Source organism: Leptopilina boulardi, unplaced genomic scaffold (genome assembly GCF_019393585.1).
Source record: "Leptopilina boulardi isolate dan_hultmark-lab unplaced genomic scaffold, ZJU_Lbou_2.1 LbouV2_179, whole genome shotgun sequence".
Lineage (NCBI taxonomy): Eukaryota > Metazoa > Arthropoda > Insecta > Hymenoptera > Figitidae > Leptopilina > Leptopilina boulardi.
In genome coordinates, this window is record NW_026137728.1 from 1,554,125 (window position 1) to 1,573,844 (window position 19,720).

A 19,720-nucleotide genomic window follows, 5' to 3' on the forward strand; every position below is an offset into this window, starting at 1 on the left:
TATCAAGCGGAATATAATAAAAGATAGATGTGATGTAAAATTATTAATTCAACAATTGTTTAAACAATTTATTGTTGTTATTTACTAACTTTTTTTGTACGGCACCTGGAAAGTTGCCGTTTTTTTCTAATTTTGCAACTCATCAAGCCGAATATAATAAAAGATAGATTTGATGTAAAATTGTAAATTCAACAATTGTTTAAACAATTATTGATAAATTAGTAAATTTATGTAAAATCTGTCTGGCTATATTATATTCGGTTTGATAAATTGCAAAATTAGGAAAAAACTGCATCTTTCTAGGTACACTACAAGAAAGTTAATAAATAACAACAATAAATTGTTTAAACAATCGTTTGAATACTAAATTCATATAAAATCTTCATGTTTATTATGTTGAGCTTGTTAAGTTGCAAAATTAGAAAAAAATTGCAACTTTCTTGGAACATTATAAAGAAAGTTAATAAATAGCAACAATTATTTGTTTAAACAATTGGTTAAATAGTAAATTCATATAAAATCTTTGTGTTATTATGTTGTGCTTGTTAAGTTGCAAAATTAGAAAAAAATTGCAATTTTCTAGGAATATTATGAAGAATGTTAATAAATAGCAACAATTATTTGTTTAAACAATTTATAATAATAGTTGTTGCAAATTGAATTATATATTTTATTTTATTTATAACCTTTGAATTAATAACTACGAAGAAAAGGTAACAAATTTATAAAATTCTTCTACTGTCGTATGTATATTTGAAAAAGATATAAATTATTAATAATAAATTGTTTAAACAAATAAAAAAATCAACAAAACATTAATAAAATATATTATTTGGTAACATATAACAATTTTGGAAAAAAACTGAATGATTCTAAGTTTTTATTGCAATATACAAAGAAGAAAACATTTGGCCCACCCTGGGTGGGATCTTGTCAACCGTGTATATAAAAAGTATCCAGTCCGGCGAAGGTTAAACCGATTTTTCACACTACAGAATTTTTATTTAACCGAAAAATCATTTTACAAAATTTCTAATTGATAGAATTTTCATTTGTCCGAAATTGCAAATGGCCGAACAAACAATCGATTTTGGCGCGATTTTTAAAATCAACCAATCACAATTTTATGAATAATTTTTGATTGGTTGATTGTAAAAATCGCGCCGAAATTGATTGTTCGGACATTTGCAATTTCGGACAAATGGAAATTCTATCAATTAAAAATTCTGTTAAATGATTTTTCGGTTAAGTAAAAATTCAGAAGTTTAAAAAATCGGTTATATGGAAATTATATCAAATAATATTTCGAACAAATGAAAATTCATCTGAAAGAAAATTCTGTACAATGAAATTCTACTCAATAAAAATTCATTAAAATGCCTATTATGTCAAATAAAAATTCGAAGAAATAAAAATTCTGTGAACTGAATGTTCGATTACATATATGAAAATTCTGTAATATAGAAAATCGTTTTGATGAAAATTCTGCAAAATACTAATTCGAACAAATAAAAATTAGACTCAAAAATAATTATGACAAATTAAATGCCATAAAATGATGGATGAATGAATTATTTTAAGCTTCGATGATTTAAGGCGTTGCATTTTATTTTAATCCATTTTTGTATTTAAATAATAGCCCACAATTTACTGTGGAGTTTTCATTTGACATTAAGAAGATACTATAGAGTAGAGGAAATATATTTTTTTAAAATATATATAAATTTATTCCTTGAAAGCAGTTTATACATATATAAAGTGTATTATAATAGAAAAAAGAAAATGATTGTTTGCGAGAATTTTAAATTCGTAATTCGATTAAGTGAGAGGCATGTTTGTCCTTTAACGCGCCCTGACATCACGCTCTATTGTCTATATTGTTACATACCTATTCGTACATCTTCATAAAGGTCACAATTGTACAAAGAAGAAGCACGATTCGTGGAAACGTTGAAAAAAATTATCTCTACAAAGTATAAAATATTGGTGGCACATGATGTCCTTCATTTCTTCTTTTTGTATATAAGCTCATCCACTAAATTTACCTCAAGTACGTATACATATGCAAAAATTTGAGAGTTTTATTTTATCCACGAAATTTGAACCTACGTTTTATGAATTTCCTAAATTTTTTCTATATTCAAGTAAAGTACCTACATCGAAAAAAATATATTCTGAAATTAAGAATACATTGCCTCTTTCTTTATATTTCGACCATTTTTTAAATGTTTAAAAATATCTCAAATGTTAATTTAAATATGGTAGATTTTGTATTTTTAAGCTATCGTTTAAGATATTTTTAAATATTTTAAAAATGGTCGAAATATAATGAAAGAGACAATGTCTTTTTAATTTCAAAATATATTTTTTTCGATGTAGATACTTTACTTGAATGTAAAAAAAAAATTTAGGAAATTCCTAAAACGTAGGTTCAAATTTCGTGGATAAATTTTCCATTTATTTGATAGATTTTTAATAAAATTGTAATATTTAAAAATTAAAAGTAATATTCATAAAAACAAACCAAGATTGGGGTTGTCTGCTTCACGTATAATCCCCCATGTATTAGTGTGTATTATTCTTAAATTTAGTATAATTTTAAAATTAGTATGTATTCTAAATTTAAATCCATAATTCAAAAATAGCAAAAATGCACATTCTGAAACTCATGAATATTAGATTCGAAATTTAAGAATAAAATTTATATTCTAAAATAAGAGTCATATTCTAAAATAAGAGTCATATTCTTAAATAAGAGTCATATTCTTAAATTAAGAATATCGTTTTTTTCCCTCTTATATTTCTCTGTCGCTAATTAATCTGTCAGTATATCAAGAGCTTCATAAATTTTTATTATTCGCTATATAGGGTTTTTTTTTTTTTGCATATATAGAACTTGAACCTCGTTAGCACGTCAGGCGGAGTAACACGTTAAATTTTCAGTGATAACTATGCGACGGGTGTAAAATTCAATTTTCTTTGGGTTTAAAAGCAATTATTACTCGACTACTACTACTTTCTTGAAGGCTAAAGTAAGCAGCGTTTAAATTAAATAAAGTTCGCGGACATTTAACCCCCCTTTAAGTGATGCTAATTCATGGTAATAGTTTTATTTGGACCACGTCTTCTTCAACGAGACCCAATGTCGTCTTCAACTGTATATATGTAGAGAGAGAGAGATATAGATAGAAGTTTCCTCGCTTTCAGACTTGTACCAGAGAAGTGCTGACAGAATGAAACTTACAAAGTAGCCTTTAAACTTTAAAACAACTTTGGACATGGCGTTAAAGTTGAAAATGTCCTTAAAAAGCCGTTAACGTGTCGTGTTTTCTATGCTCATCGTTTTTCTCGAAAATTGCGGAAAGAAAAAAAAAAATAAACGAGATAACCGCAATCACGCGTTTACAACTATAAAAAATTCAATCATTTATTTTTATTACACAGGCACACAAAAAAAATTCATTTTACGAGCTTAAGATCAAACTATGACTACTCTGTTTTTTTGGAGTCGCTAAAACCGAATCTGAAGTCAGTTCAACCCCATTGCGTGAGATATTTAACATAACCTAAAAACTTTAAAATCAAGAAAAATTCCGATCTATAAGTCTTACCATGAGGTGTATCAAGTTAGAAAAACAACTTTCGTAAACACAGTAATTTAAAAGTACCAAATTGATACCAAAAATATCATATTGATATAAAAATTTGTATCAATTTGATATTTTTGGTATCAATTTGATACTTTTAAATTAGTGTGAAATCAAAAATCTCATATTGGAGAATTTGCCGCTAATTATTCGTGAAATTCCCAATTTTGCCGTTTTTGATTTTTTAAAAAAAAGTTAGTAAAGCAGTCGAAAATTTCGGTCAGAAATAATTTTGACACTTTTTCTATGCATTGGGATTTTGCCGTAGCATCTAATTTAATTATTCGTAAAGAAAGAATATGTAAAATAAATTGTTTAATTATTTTGTATAATTAATATCATAAAAAGTTAGCAAAACAGTCTATAATCTGGGTCAGAAATAATTCTGACAATTTTTCTTTGCATTGGGATTTTGCCTTAGCAGCTATAGTTTAATTATTCGTGAAGAATAAGTACGTCTAATAAACTATCTGACTTATAAATATCTAAAAAGATAGCAGAACAGTGAAAAATGTAAGTCAGAAATAATTTTGACAATTTTTCTGTGCCATAAATATTTACCGTTTTAGCTAATTTAATTATTTGTAAAGAAAAACTACACTGTTAAAAATGTTTGTAGTTTTAATATACATAAAGTACTTAAATTTAAGAAACTGGTATATTAGAGTGTAATTTATATACAAAGTATATTAAATTTTGTCACTGAAAAAAATTCAAATAAAAAAATTGCATTTTACTCAATTTATACATGTTTTTGTGTACAAAATAAGGTTTTTATTAATAAAGCAAAGTAATTTCTTTCATGTAAATACAAGTTTAAATCAATTTACATTGTAAAAATGCATATAATTTGACATTTATAGTACTTAACCTAACCCAAGTAGAAATGTGCCACTGGCATAGTACTGACCCAACACTGCCAGTCAGTATAATAGTACTGACTGCCGTACTGGGCCAGTAGTGGACCAACCCTGGCTGGTAACGCTGTCCAGTACTGATTTTGTCCCGCTCACCAGTACTAACGTAGTACTAGAATAATACTGGCATAATACTGGCAAAGTACTCATCCGGACTTAAAATCTCACTTTTTTACAAAATGCTAAAACACGCTTTCCAATGCAAATTTCATCCTTATTAGCTTATTACTCCCATTTTTACCACGAACAGGTAATGTGAAGCCAATAATAGTTAATGTTATTTAGAATATATAAAATATTATTAACAATAAATAATTAAAATAATAATTATCATTTATATTAATTAAATTATTTTATTTTTAATACATTATTTTACAAAAAATAATTTGTGTTCTAAATTTTTTTATTTTTTTAAATTCATAATATTTAATTTTTTTTACTTTGCACTTATACTTAATTTAATAATTATTTAATAATTGATATTACATATGAACAAATATTGTACTTATAACACTTAAAACTAAGAACGAAAAATCTCGCACGCATGGGGGATCGAACCCTAAACCCTTAGAACGCAAGTCAGATACGCATACCGCACAGCCGCGCTGGCTTGAAGTGCTGACTTGAAGTAGTTCACCTAATACAAAAGTTTTGATTTCAAAGTTTGTATTATCTATTGATCACGAAAATAAAATGAATTTATTCTTAAATTTTTTAAACTCACAAAATTTTTTCAATTTTTACAAAGATTTAATGAAATAAAACTGGATATCAATTTCAGTTAAATATTTTTAATAAATTATTTTTACCGTAAATAATATTAAAACAGACAAAAATGATTGATGAATTACATAATTAAAAATAAGTTAATAAAAGACGACTGTAAAATATGAATGGTAAAAAATTTTTTAAATTTAATATTTAATTATTAATAATATTTAAAAATTACAGTGAAAAAATTACATTTGCTTTATTTTTAAAACTATTAGAAAAAAATTCTCAACTTATTGTTATTGTATGCATGATAAATAACTTAATGCACATATTTCAATGAGTACTAAAATAACTAAAAAAACATAAATGGGCATATCTCTAGAACTTTTAAACTTTATGTTATCGCTCATTATGATACCTTAAGAATTTTTTAAATAATTTTTCAATACCATAATTTGACCAATTATAGGGCTTTTTAAATGTATCATGCGGTATATAATTTTTTTCATTATGTAGGAAATGACGAACGTAAGTTAAAGTGGTGAAATCGACAGTTTCTAGTGTGTGATATTGACTGGTTTTTTTAGTTTATAGACTGTAACTTTTTTAACGAAACATTGTGTGTCTTGTGGCTTGCAATAGGAGTCGGTGGGAGTGTAAAGAACTAAAAAATCCATGAAACAATGATGTGCCTCAAATTGAATAAAAACTATGTAGCTTCAAACTTGCGAGACAACTTTTTCAAAATTTCTACAAGTTAGCAGTTAAACTGATATAACTTTTTTAACGAAGGTTTTTGAGTAACGGCACAACGGGATTATATTATCTACCTAATAAGAAGTAATTTGAACCCATACAGGAATGTGTGCCTCCTTTACATAAAGAATGCAATGACTTCAAACATTAAATTTTAAAACGTAATTCAAATCAAAATACCACATATTTGAAAAGCACATGTTGAATTTTGCTTCTAAATGCTCCCAACTCATTGTAATCTCTTCTCATGCATTATAAAAGTATACAGAAAAATAGTTAACCTTTGCACACTTCATTCAAAATGGCGAATCCAATATGGCGGACGACTTTTTAAAAAAGTGATCCCATTGGCCTCAAATTTGTTACTTGGGGGTTTTTGATGTCGCTGATTATGAATCTGAACTTTGTTTTTCCAAATTCAAAATGGCGGATCCAATATGGCGGATGACTTTTAAAAAAATTGATCCAATTGGCCTGAAATTCGTTACTCGGGGGTTTTTTGCGTCGCTGACTACGAATCTGAACTTAGTTTTACAAAATTCATAATGGCGGATTCAATATGGCGGATGACTTTTTACAAAATTGATCCCATTGGCCTAAAATTTGTTACTCGGGGGTTTATGGGGTCGCTGATTACGAATCTGAACTTAATTTTTCAAAATTCAAAATGGTGGATCCAAAATTGCAAACAAAATTTTTTAAAAAATTTTTAAAAAAATAATTTTAAAAAATTCAAAAATTGTTATAAACTACATTTACTTATGACTTAATAAACAATAGGCCATAAAATTTTTGAAACTGTAGCATTAAATCATTTTAAAGGTGGTAGCGACCCAAAAAACCCCCGAGTAACAAATTTCAGACAAATTCGATCAATTTTTTTAAAAGTCCTCCGCCATATTGGATCCGCCATTTTGAATTTTGAAAAACTAACGTCGCATTTGTAATCAGCGACCAAAAAAATCCGCGAGTTACAAATTCCAGTTAGTTTTAAACACATGTAGAGATTTTGGGCAGGTTTTTTGCAATAAGGCCCACTGTGATGCCTAACAATGTGTAAAAATGAGTTACGCAAATTTTTTTATAGTATTTGATCAATACTGAAGACAATAAAATTTGTTTCACGAATGTGCCCTGAAAAAAAAATTAATTTTTCTAATATCTCAAAGTTTAAAAGTTCTAGAGATATGCCCAAATATATTTTATATAGGTATATAATAATACATTACAATTACATCCAAAATTTTGAGGGAAAGTATTCGAAAGAAATTAATATACATTTTTTTAAATAAAAAATCATCGTTTTCTACCTATTGAAATAATTTAAAGACTTTTTCATTTAATGTTTTTTATCACCGACATAGTACTGATTCGGTGTGAATGACAGTGTACTGCCAGTACTGGTTTTAATATTTTTTTACCTCCGACATAGTACTGATTCGGTGTATTAGTCAGTACACTGCCAGTACTGAAAGTCAATACCGACAGCCAGTATTGGATCAGTACCATGCCGGTGTTTAATTACGGCGAGCTACGGATATTTCTACTTGGGCAAATTTGAAGTCTATTTAACATAATCACGTCAGGCTTTTGACATAACCTTTGCAAAATACCAAAATTTGATTTTTTAAAAATTGTTTTTCAAGGTTATGTCAAAAGCCTGACGTAATTCGGTTAAATAGAATTCAGATTTGGCTTCAGCGACCCCAAACAAATAAAGTAGACGCATGGTAAGACATAAAACAAAATTTTTCCTGATTTCAAAATTTTGGGATCAAATTTTGGTATTTTTTGAGGTTGTGTCAAAAGCTTAAAGTGATGGAGTTAAATAGACTTCAGATTCGGCATCAGCGACCCCAAAAACATTAAAATGTCGATTCAATTTTGTTTTTAACAACTAATAACAAGAAAATTTAATCTATTAAACCAGTAAAAAGTTTGTTTTTTTATAGTTATATTTATTGGCGAAAAAGAGTAGAATGTTCCAATAAAATTAAATTCCACTCTCTCTCTATATTTTTATTCAAAAACATATATATATATATATATAAAATGTTGATTTTTGCTTGTTGAATATAAACTCCTCTTCTGCGTCGCTAAAACCGCATACACTCTGTGTGTAGTGTAATTTACACACACGTTGACATATTTGAGTCTGCGATGCTTACAGGAGCCTCACAATATGCTCCAGTTACCATGTTCCTAAACTTTATATATACCTATATATATAGTCTAGAACCTTTGACGTTCTATAAATGAACATTTTTTTCCATAATTATTTTCATGCATTCTCAAAAAGTGTACCAACACTATATATATATATGTTCCATTCAGAAAAAAGCAATATTTAAATAAAATAATGCGCCCATATATAATAGTATATAGATTTATTGTCGTGCAATAAACTTTCTCTCAAGTGTCACCTCGTATTAAATTATTCCTGTCCATTGTTGTATTTGACATTGTTGTTCATTGACCGAATATATTTGCTTTCGGCTTCGCAAGCAACAAGATGTTTAATTTTATGGGTGTGTTAGACAGACAAAGTTCAATTTCATTTCAGAACAATTGTATTCTATAGAGAGAAGAGGAAAATCCATTTAAGCTTTCTAAAAAAGGGCATCCTTTAATTGCTATTTAAATGACAAAAAAAAAATTATTAAATACAATATTAGAGAAAGTTATTTTGTTCGAAACTTCGAAACAAATGTAATATTTTTGTATTTGAATTATATTGCATTTGGTTTGAATAAATAATAAAAATAAATTTATCACAAATATTTTTGATATAAATAAATAGAAATAAATTTATTTTTTAGTCCGCCGGAATTAGACGAAATATAACTGATTTTGAGAAAAAAAGGTTGCCTTTTTTTTGTTAATTTTTTCCTAATTCTGTCTTCTGATAAACAATAGATATGGGGTAGAAATACCGTTTGTGTCCACTGCACCAGTTGTGGACATTTTTAGATTAATGTTGGTATATTATTAAATTTCCTAAAATTACTATATATTATATGTATAGGGTCATTCATAGAATTCTGACATTGGCAACACTGCGTGTTCACTTGCTTTTGACAAAAATTCAGGGGTCCTATTCTCGAAATCATTCGAATATTGTTCGTATGCGAGCAAATTCGATGGGTAAGTTTCGTGCACGAAGCAACAACCGTATTCTCGAGCACCATTCGAAACTTCGTTCGACGATCGTTCGTAGACGAATAGGTTGTACAGTGTTGCCGTCGTTTATTTCTAGTGACTTTCCAGTGTAATTTTTTTGAACCAATGAAATTACTTATGATATAAGAAATATTTATTGACTGCATCATCATTATTATTATTATTATTATTATTATTATGAATGAAACTCTATAATTGATTACAATTCGAAACTTTGAATCCCTTTTAATATGTGTACATAATATTATTAAATAATACTACTGCGCAGGAGCAGTACCAAAATTCGAACACGAAACTGTTGCTTCGAGTGGTTAAGACCACTCGTTGTATTTTACTCGAATCGTTTCGTCTATGAACGCCTAGTGAACAGTTCGAGAATACAGTTTTCGACAAAGTTATTCGAAAGTCTTCGATTCGTGCACGGAACTCATTTCGAAAATAGCACCCCAGTTGGTTTTATTCAAAAACCATATGTATCTTTCAACGGTGCTAAATCAACATTTTTTTAAAGAATTTTTTAGTAAAGGACGTAATAACATCACTGCTATATAGGTAACAAATTTGGTTACCAACTGAGTAATCTGTGGTATTACCTACAGAGAAATCTGTCGGTAACTCTTCCCCTTTTTTTAAGGTTATATTTGAACAATAAGAATAAACCTAATTCTTTATGTGATTTAGAAACAAATTTCAAATGTTCAAGACTTTTTTCTTACCAATTTTTTTTTTTTTCTTGGGTCGTATATATTTTTATGCGCACTAACAATGAATTGACACTCATTATATATAAAATGGTCACCCTACGGAAATGGCCTCAAAGGGTCTATTGACGTGCTTCTACGCGTGTATGTGTGTGAATGTAGCTTTTAACGGGTATTGAAGAAATATTAGTTTAACGGGTTCATTGAGCGATTGATTTTATAACAGATGGTCGGATAAAACAACAGTTTATCAGAAAACTATATTTTCTTAGTAACCATCAGCTCTTATCATTTTCTACTTACCGAAAGGGAAAGCTTATCACAATTTCATACGCACCTATATTTTTCTAATAGGTTTTACTTTATATATACTTTTATCTTCTTTGTATATATATGTATTTTTTATTCTTTTTTTTTGCACTAAAAAGATATTATTGTACTTTAACTTAATTATCATATCGAAAAAAAATATTCCTTTTGAAATGGGGTATTCTTTTCTAAAATCTTAAAATAAGATTACATTGAATAATTTTATTATAATTAAGAATAAAAATAGATATCATTTTATTATACCTATTAAAAATAAAAAATTACGTAAATTATTATTTTCTGAATAAAATAATAATTATACTAATTGACATTAAAACCGGTTTAAAGGACAATTTTCTCTTTATCCTGACTACTTTTCTATATGTAACATGAAAAGCTGACTCTATAAATTTTTCCAGTTCCCTTGTAAACAAGAATAAAACAATTATACGAAACATAGGAAGGTCGTTAGGTTAAATTCAGCTTGTAGTGTATACAATCAGACCAGCGAGTAGTACTACAGATATACATATATATATATATGGGTATTTCTTCATTTCAAATAGGAAACGTTTCAATTTTGCAACCATCGTGTATACATATATAGAAGTATAGGTGTGAAATACGCGACTGCTCAATGGAATCAAATCCGTGAGTATCCTTGCACAAATGAGGCAACGCGAATATAGGCACACACGCGAGATTTGTATAAACATTCACGAACGTGATATTGCAGTCGATAGTGGCATAACGCAATAATCTCTCTTTCTTTCTATTCCTGATTTTATATGGAATAAATTATACTGCGTTTTTTTCCCTTTTCTTTTCAATATGGACTATATCAAAAATCGTGTAAATATACACTAAGAGAAAAAAATTATATACTTATAATTTATATACAAAGATAATTTTGAATGATTTTGTTCGGTTTAATTCAGTCTATAAGTTTCATTTATATATATGGAAAATTTATCGACTATTTTAGTGAGGCCAGGGCGCTCATGAATATTTCCCAATTGACATTTAACCGAACTTTCATTTAACCAAAACGCATATAACAGAATTGTCATTTAACCAACTTGACATTTAACAGAAATGTCACATAACCGAACTGACTTGCAACAACAGAATTGTTATTTGACCGAACTGAAATGTGACAGAATTGCAATTTGACCGACATGAAATTTAACAGAATTGTCATTTAACCGATCTGGCATTTAACAGAATTGTCACTTAACCGACCTGACATGTAAAAGAATTGTCATTTAACCGACTTTTTTCAGCGTGAATTTCAAAATTGTCCAACCGCAATTTTAATGATAATTTTTAATTGGACAATTTTCAAATTCACGCCAAAAAAGTCGGTCAAATAACAGTTCTGTTACATGTCACGATCGTTTAAGTGACAATTCTGTTAAATGCCAGATCGGTTAAATGACAATTCTGTTAAATTTCCTGTCGGTCAAATTGCAATTATGTTGCAAGTCAGGTTGTATGTAAAGTCCGAAAAATTTCAGAAAAATCTCAATATACATATAATTGAGTATCTTTTTTTCAGTATTTTCTCCAAATAAATTTAGTAATTTCTTCTGAAAAGTTCGCAACATCTTATAAAAGTTGGAATGAATATTTCTATTTACATTGATACACGGAAAAACTTTGTTCAAGAATCATTCCTAAATTTGTTCAGGAACTGAGGATATGAGAAAAATTCTGCAAAATTTACAGAAAAATACAAAAATCATTGAAGAAAATACTTGTATTTTCATTATGACATTGGAAGACTTCTTGTTAATGCCGCGATCGGAATATCTCAGTCACTGGGCGTTGAAAGTTTCTTGAACTGTTTTAGAAGACAGTACAGTAACCAAGCACTAGGCAGGGATTGGTTGCGTCAAATATGTTTCCAATGCATAATACCATAAGCTGCTAAGGTAGCTGAGAGATGTAAAGCGGAGTTTTTGGACTCTCGAGGACGTGGGATCGTGTCCTCCCTGAGTAAATTTTTTTTCTCGCAAACGTAAAAATTTATTCTAAAACAAGTTCAAGACTTTCTGTAGTGAGTTTAGGAAGTTGTCTGGAATTTCTCTACAATTCTTATAGAAATACTGTTTAGAATTTTTCAAAGAAAATATAAATAAGATTTCTTAAATTATTCTCATATCCTCAGTTCCTGAACAAATTTAAGAAAACCTCTACCTGTTCAGTCACTACCGGTAGCGAATACCGGTAATATTTCGGGAATCGCAACCAAAATTTGTTGTAATAATTCCCGGAAAAATTACCGATAATAACTACCGGTAGTGACTGTACAGGTAGCGGTACCGGTAGTTACTACACGGAGAGAAATAGATGGTAAGAAATTATGATCTTAAGATGGTAAAAAGTAGATGGTATCCGGTACAATCTATATGCTACTCGGTACCATCTAGATGTTAAAAAAGTGAGGTTATGTTACCCACTTTACAATCAAGATGGTACTCCGAACAATATGTATAGTATCCCGTACAATCTAGATTCATGTCCGTATATGTAAGATCAAATATAATACCTGATAATATCTAGATAGTACCCCGTACCATCTATTTCTCTCCGTGTACCGGTAGCCACTACCGGGAACTTTTCCACCTGGGTAACTTTTCATTTTGCTCGCTATGGAAGACTTCAGGTTTTGAACCTGAAAAATTACGGAACTCAGAATTAATTCTGATGCGCAGTTAACCATTGCGCATCGTAATCATTGCCACTGTGTATTCACTCGGCATACAGTTTCTTATAGATTTCTACTAAAAAACAGAAGTTATGTACCTGTTTTAGCTCAGAGGATACACTCCCGATTTCTGTACCTAGAGACGAGAGTTCGAATCCGCCTGCAGTGAAATTTTCTCCAAAATTAATTTTCTGCTTTAGATTCTTAATAAAAATTGTTTCATGGGTGTGTTATATTAATAATATAATTGTTTGTATTTGATCGCTATATATAAATTGTCAAGTGTGACGTAATAGTTATGTGTGTTTACAAAAAAATGTGAGTGATGAAAGAAGAAACCGAAGAAAATTTTTTTCATCCTACTTAGCTAAGAATTTTCAGAAATAGTTCCGTAATTTTTTATATGAGGCTTTATGAGAAATTCTTGTAGTAACTCGTCAATAAGTAAGGAAGTTTCTTTAACATTTCTGAAATGGACTAAGCAAATTCTAATTTGATTTCTTCTTGAATTATCAATGCTCATTTTAACAGAAAATATTTTAGACTATATCCAAAATATTTTATTATTTATTTAAACAGATAAGTTTGAAAATATCCCGAGACGGTCGCGATATCCAGATTTACAGAATGACTGAGTTCCATTACTTTTTTTTCCGTGTAGAATTACCAATCGCTATCCCCTAATGATGCGATGATGAACTGTTACTAACAGTTCATATTAATATAAATATGAATATTTAAGTAATATTTAAGTAATGTTCTGATAATAACACAGGCACACAAAAAGTAAAATGTGGTTTGGCCGAGACACTACACTAGTCTATTTCCATGTATTTTTTCACGCTGAATCCGAATCCGAAGTCAGAATTATCAGATTGGCTTTTATTTTTGAGATAAACTCAAAAAACTGCTCAGAAAGAAAAATAAAATCAAAAAGTTAAAAATTTTTTGAATGTCACTGCCATAGTGTAATTCCATGTATTTTTTGTCGCTGAATCCGAATCCAAAGTCAGAATTGTTAGATTCGCTCAAATTTTTGAGATAATTGCAAAAAAACGCAAGTAACAAAAAACTCAAAATACTCAAAATCAGTTTTTTGGAATTATCTTCAAAATTTGAGCCAATCTGTCAATTCTGACTTCGAATTCGGATTCAACGTGAAAAAATGCATAAAAATGCACTATCGTAGTGTTTCGGCAAAAAAAATTATCTGTGCCCCTAATTCAGAATTTTTATCAGTTTTTGGCGATTTTAGCTCAAAGAAATTTTTTTTTGCCGAAACACTACGATAGTGCATTTTTATGTATTTTTTCACGCTGAATCCGAATTCGAAGTCAGAATTGACAGATTGGCTCAAATTTTGAAGATAATTCCAAAAAACTGATTTTGAGTATTTTGAGTTTTTTGTTACTTGCGTTTTTTTGCAATTATCTCAAAAATTTGAGCGAATCTAACAATTCTGACTTTAGATTCGGATTCAGCGACAAAAAATAAATGGAATTACACTATCGCAGTGACATTCAAAAATTTTTTAACTTTTTGATTTTATTTTTCTTTCTGAGCAGTTTTTTGAGTTTATCTCAAAAATAAAAGCCAATCTGATAATTCTGACTTCGGATTCGGATTCAGCGTGAAAAAATACATGGAAATAGACTAGTGTAGTGTCTCGGCCAAACAGCTTTTTATTTTTTGTGTGTCTGTGTAATCAGAACATTACTTAAATATTTCAACAATAAATAAATGACATAATATTATATTTTTTTACATCAAATGATTCGAAATTTATGAAAGTAACTAACTATCAACTCTTTTCTTTTAACACTATATTTTAGATATATATACTATAAATCACTAAATATTAATAATACACTTACGTTAAAAGTCAGCGAAAAATATATTTTTTTTTTTTATCAAAATAGAGATTTTTCTCAGTACTTATCATAAAAAAAACATAAAAATCGTAAGAAGGAATATTTATTGCGGTCAAATGAATTATCGAAAGTGTATGTGTGTGTGTGTCTCTTTTCTCCTCTCTTCTGTGATTGAGAAAGTCTTCTTAATGGAAATCAAGTATGTCACTTTTTCTTCTAAAATACGATCTCTTATCTATTCGATCCCGAGATCCACCCCTCTATGTCTTATGTGAAAATTGATACGAGGATGAGAGCTATTGATTTATTTTGACCAAGATGAATGGACTTTTCCCTATATCTATACCTATATATACGCCCATATAAACCCAATATCAACTCTTCTCGGAATTTTCAAGGGAAGTCCGCATATATGTGTTTATAGTTTATGTATTAAGGGTACGTTCAAAATTCAATAAGTGCAGAAGAAAAAAAAGTCAAAATATAAAATTGCGCATACCGAATAAAAAAATATTCTTGATTTAAGAGGATTTCTCTTATTTTTAATGCATATTTTCCTCTAGATAATCACGCAAAATGATTCCTCTTATTTGAAGACAACAATTATCTATTTAAAAATATTTCTCTTAAAATAAGAGGAAAATACCCTCCGATTGAGAGTAATATTCTTGAATCAAGAGAATTTTCGCAAGAAGAATTTTCTTCTATTTTCAATAATATTTTTTTTCTGTACAAAAATGTTTTGTATTAAAGTTTTTTCTTATTCATTATTTTTTTTTTTAGAAAAATAATATATTATCAAATTATTTAGTACAAATACCAAATTATTTAGCACAAATAAAATTTTATTTAGCACCAATAAAATTGATTTGAAACAAATAAATATTTATTTGCCTCGGAAAAAAAAATTCTCTAGGTGTACCTATACATATGTTATATATTTATATTTTGTAAATATAAACGAAACATATGTGTGGGTGTTTTCTTTCTTTTTGAAAACTTCATTCTTTTTATATTCTTTTGTTTTTTTTACGGCTTTGAGTTTAAATTTTTTTTTTATTGTGATTCTTTGTAAGATTTGTGACATTCTGAGACGCGTTTTCTACACGAACCCGCGTAAAACGCATATATACCGATCGTTGATCAATAAGTCCCTAGGATATCCAGAAAGGTAGACGCATGCGTGCTTTTCTGTGGTGCTGTCGCTGGGCTCTTCGATGCAAATGTTTGCGGTCTCTTTTTCGTTCAACTTTTCTTATTTTTCTTCTTATCACTTTAAAAGGATTCGCGATATTTTCAAAAGCATTCACATGTTTTATTGCCATATCATATAGAGGAAAATTTATTTTACATGATATACACATTTCACATATATCATGTACATATGTTTTTCGATATTGAATATTAACTGATGATGATGATAATAATAATAATAAAAAATAATAATAATTATAATAAATAATAATAATAATTATTATTATTACTATTATTATAATGCAATAATTTATTTAATATAAAAGATTTTAGATTTTATATCTTATATGAATATTTCAAATTTTTTGAACCAAATGATTTTTATTTGAATTTAATAAACTGTATTTAAACCCAATAAATTTTTGTCTTTAAATCGTAATATAATTTCTGTATTTGAAAGAAATTGCATTTATTTGACTTAAATAATATAATTATTTTAATACAAATAAATATTTATTTTTTAATAGTCAAGTGATCGATTAGTTGAATCAAATAAATTTTTTTTCAATGTGAAATTAGTCTTATATCAGATTCAAAAATTTTTTTTAATTGTACATCTAATTATTATTATTATATAATAATAAAATGCTTGGTCTGTCCTTCTGTCCTAACTTGAAGTTGGCCTTTTCTGATTTCACGTGTTTTTTTGAATAGTAATCTTATGACGTGTCAAATTTTGACAATTCTTTTTCTCATTTTTGCCAAAGTTGTATAATTGTGTTTCCAAATTTCGGAATAAGTTTTTTTAAAATTCCAAATTCGAAAATTCAATTCACGAAGCTGAAGTACACAACGTTTACCAACGAAATTTTTTTTAAACTTGTATATTGATGCAAAAATTGTATACAAATACAAAAAATTTATGATGAGAAAAAAGATGCGCCAGGAAATTTCGTACAAGATAGTAATTTGAAAAAAATTTATTTTTAAAAATTAATTTTTAAGGTACCAGGGGCCAACGAATACCTATTAAATATTAATTATAAAAACACAGGCCTCGAATCAACTTAAAGACACAAAAAGTCGTTTTAGTCGATTTATATTCCAAAAAAAGTGGATTTGTTTTTTATTTTAACAAAAATATTTTACAGATTTTTAAATAAAGATTTTTTTTTAATAATAATCCTTTTCAAAGGGTTTTCAAAATTTTAAAAATTATTAAATTTCAAAAGATATTGTTAATTTTCAAAGAATTATTAAATTTTACAGAACTAAAAATAATTTATCAAACAATTTTTGGAAAACATTTTTTAAATTTAATTGAATTTTCAAAGATTTAAAATTGAGATTTTTGAAATTAATTGAAACTTTAAGTGTTTTGTAATTAAAATTTTAGATGATTTCACTAAAAATTTAGGTATTAGAAAATGCGGACAAAATACAATAATTTGAAAATCGTTTTTAATTGAAAAATGGTTTCAGACAGTTGAATTTTCAAAGAATATTATTAAAATAGTTAAAAATAATTGAATTTCCTTAGAGTTATAATTGAAATTATTAAATTTCAAAAAAAAAATTTTCGATGGAAAATTTTAAAAATAATTAAATTTTAGATGCTTTTAAATTCAAATTATTGAAAATTCAATTAATTTTGAATTCAAATTTTTGAGAATAATAAAATTTTATTTGATTTTACATTTGGAAAATAATTGAATTTCAGTTCATTTTGAATTGAAAATTTTGGGAAATAATTGAATTTTAATTGAAATTTTGGATAATAATTGATTTTAAGTTCATTTTTGATTGAAAATTTGGATAATTAATTTTGAATAGAAATTTTAAAAAATAATTGAATTTTATTTCATTTTAAATTGAAAACTTGGTAAATAATTAAATTTTAAATTGAAAATTTTTGATAATTATTGGATTTTTAATTGATTTTGAATTAAAATTTCGGGTAATAATTGAATTTTAGTTTATTTTGAATTGAAATTTTTAAAAAATAATTCAATTTTATTGTGATATTTTTTTTAAATTATAAACAATTGTTAAATTTCATAAAAATTTTAATTGAAAAATAATTTTGATATAATTGAATTTGTGATGTATTCATTAAAATTATTAAAAATAATTAATTTAGTGAAGAATCATTTTAGTTCAAAATTTGTTAAATAATTGAATTGAAGAAGATCTGAAGAAGATATAAATTTTATACTAAAAAAATGTATTTTATTTACATTTTTTTTCAAATGTAAAAAAAAATGTCGCATTTTATTAAAATAAGTCGATAAAAGTCGTATTTTTGAAAAAAGTCGGAAAAAGTCGTATAATCCGAGGCCTGTAAACATATAATTTTCATTATTATCATTTAATATGTAATAATATTCTAATAAATTAAATTATTATTGATAATATTAATCTTTAATTTTTTTATAACAAACAATTAAATACTCAATTTGGCGCGCGTTTAATTTTGCTAGTTGATGTATAAAATATATATATTATTATTTTCGCGTTTTTCATTTTCTTGAAAATATACATTTTTTGCCCGCATATTTTTACATAAAATTTTCTAACACCTAAAAATGTTATTCTTCAATTTTGTTAAGTTTTCTCTACATAATATGAAAGTCGAAAATAATAAGTATATAGCATATTTTATTTTAAAAAGTTTTAAAATTGTCAAAAATTAATTTTGTATTTTGTTTATACATAAACAAAATTAATTTTTTTTATATATAAACAATATTAATTTTTTTATATATACATAATAAGAATTATAAATTTAATTTTAATATTATAATTTTTTTTTGTATTTTTAGGTGATCAGCACGTAGTTTGGATATTAATATGAAAAGTATAATAATGGCGAATAATTGTACTTGGTATCGCATTTGGGGAAAAAGACTGGAGTTTATACGAACAATGGTCCTTTACAAGTAAGAATTATTTTTTTGATATTTTTTTTATTCTTCTTTTTTCAGTCTTTGAATCTGAATTCGTGAAATTTTTAACTAATTTGAATTAAAAATAAATAAATAAATTCTTTTCCTCGGAAAATAAAAAATGAATATAAGAAAGACAATAAATTTTTTTTTCTAAAATATTTTTGTGTAAAAAAATTAGTTCTACAAATGATTGGAACACTGTGAAAAAATTTATGTGATTCAAGTAGGTAATTGGTTACTTGACTATTATTAAATAAATATTTATTTGTATCAAATAATTTAATATTTGAGACAATTAAATTTTGTATTTTTTTCAAATTCAAATTATTTGGTTCAAGTAAATATTTATTTGATAATAGTCAAGTAACCGTTTATTTGAATAAAATAATTTTTTTTTTTTCCTCTGTGAAAATTTCATTCAGTAATTTTATTTAAAAAAAAAAAAAGATTATAAATTAACGAATAACTAAGAATAAAAAAAAAGATATGAAAAACTAAATTTAATGATGCTGAGGTAAGATATATGAGTGTAAGAAATGGTTGAGTGAATGAGAAGGATTTTGGAATATCGAACTCTTCTAGCTTCCCATGGGGGATTAAAGTACTAAAGTGCAGAAAAATAAAGTTGGTGCTAGCAAAAAAAAAAAAAAAAAAAAAGAAAAAAAAATAGAAGAAGTTATAACCTGGAGTTTTTCGTCAACTCGGAAGGCGCCCGGCGGGATCTCCGAAAGGCGCCTTTAACTCCAGTTATAAAGGCATATATTACCCTCCAA

The 19,720-nt window shown here is 27.0% G+C and overlaps 1 protein-coding gene across 7 annotated transcripts in view; it reads left to right on the forward strand.

Annotated features, from left to right (window-relative positions):
* LOC127277749 (uncharacterized) overlaps positions 1-19,720 on the forward strand; it is a 137,387-nt gene that overhangs the window by 14,258 nt on the left and 103,409 nt on the right. For 6 of the 7 annotated variants that reach the window (XM_051299095.1, XM_051299099.1, XM_051299093.1 and 3 more), the window contains exon 3: positions 18,822-18,938. The exons of the other annotated variant lie outside the window; for it this stretch is intronic. The gene's annotated coding sequence lies outside the window, so the exon portion shown is untranslated. The remainder of the gene's footprint in view (positions 1-18,821; positions 18,939-19,720) is intronic. 7 annotated transcript variants of the gene reach the window in all.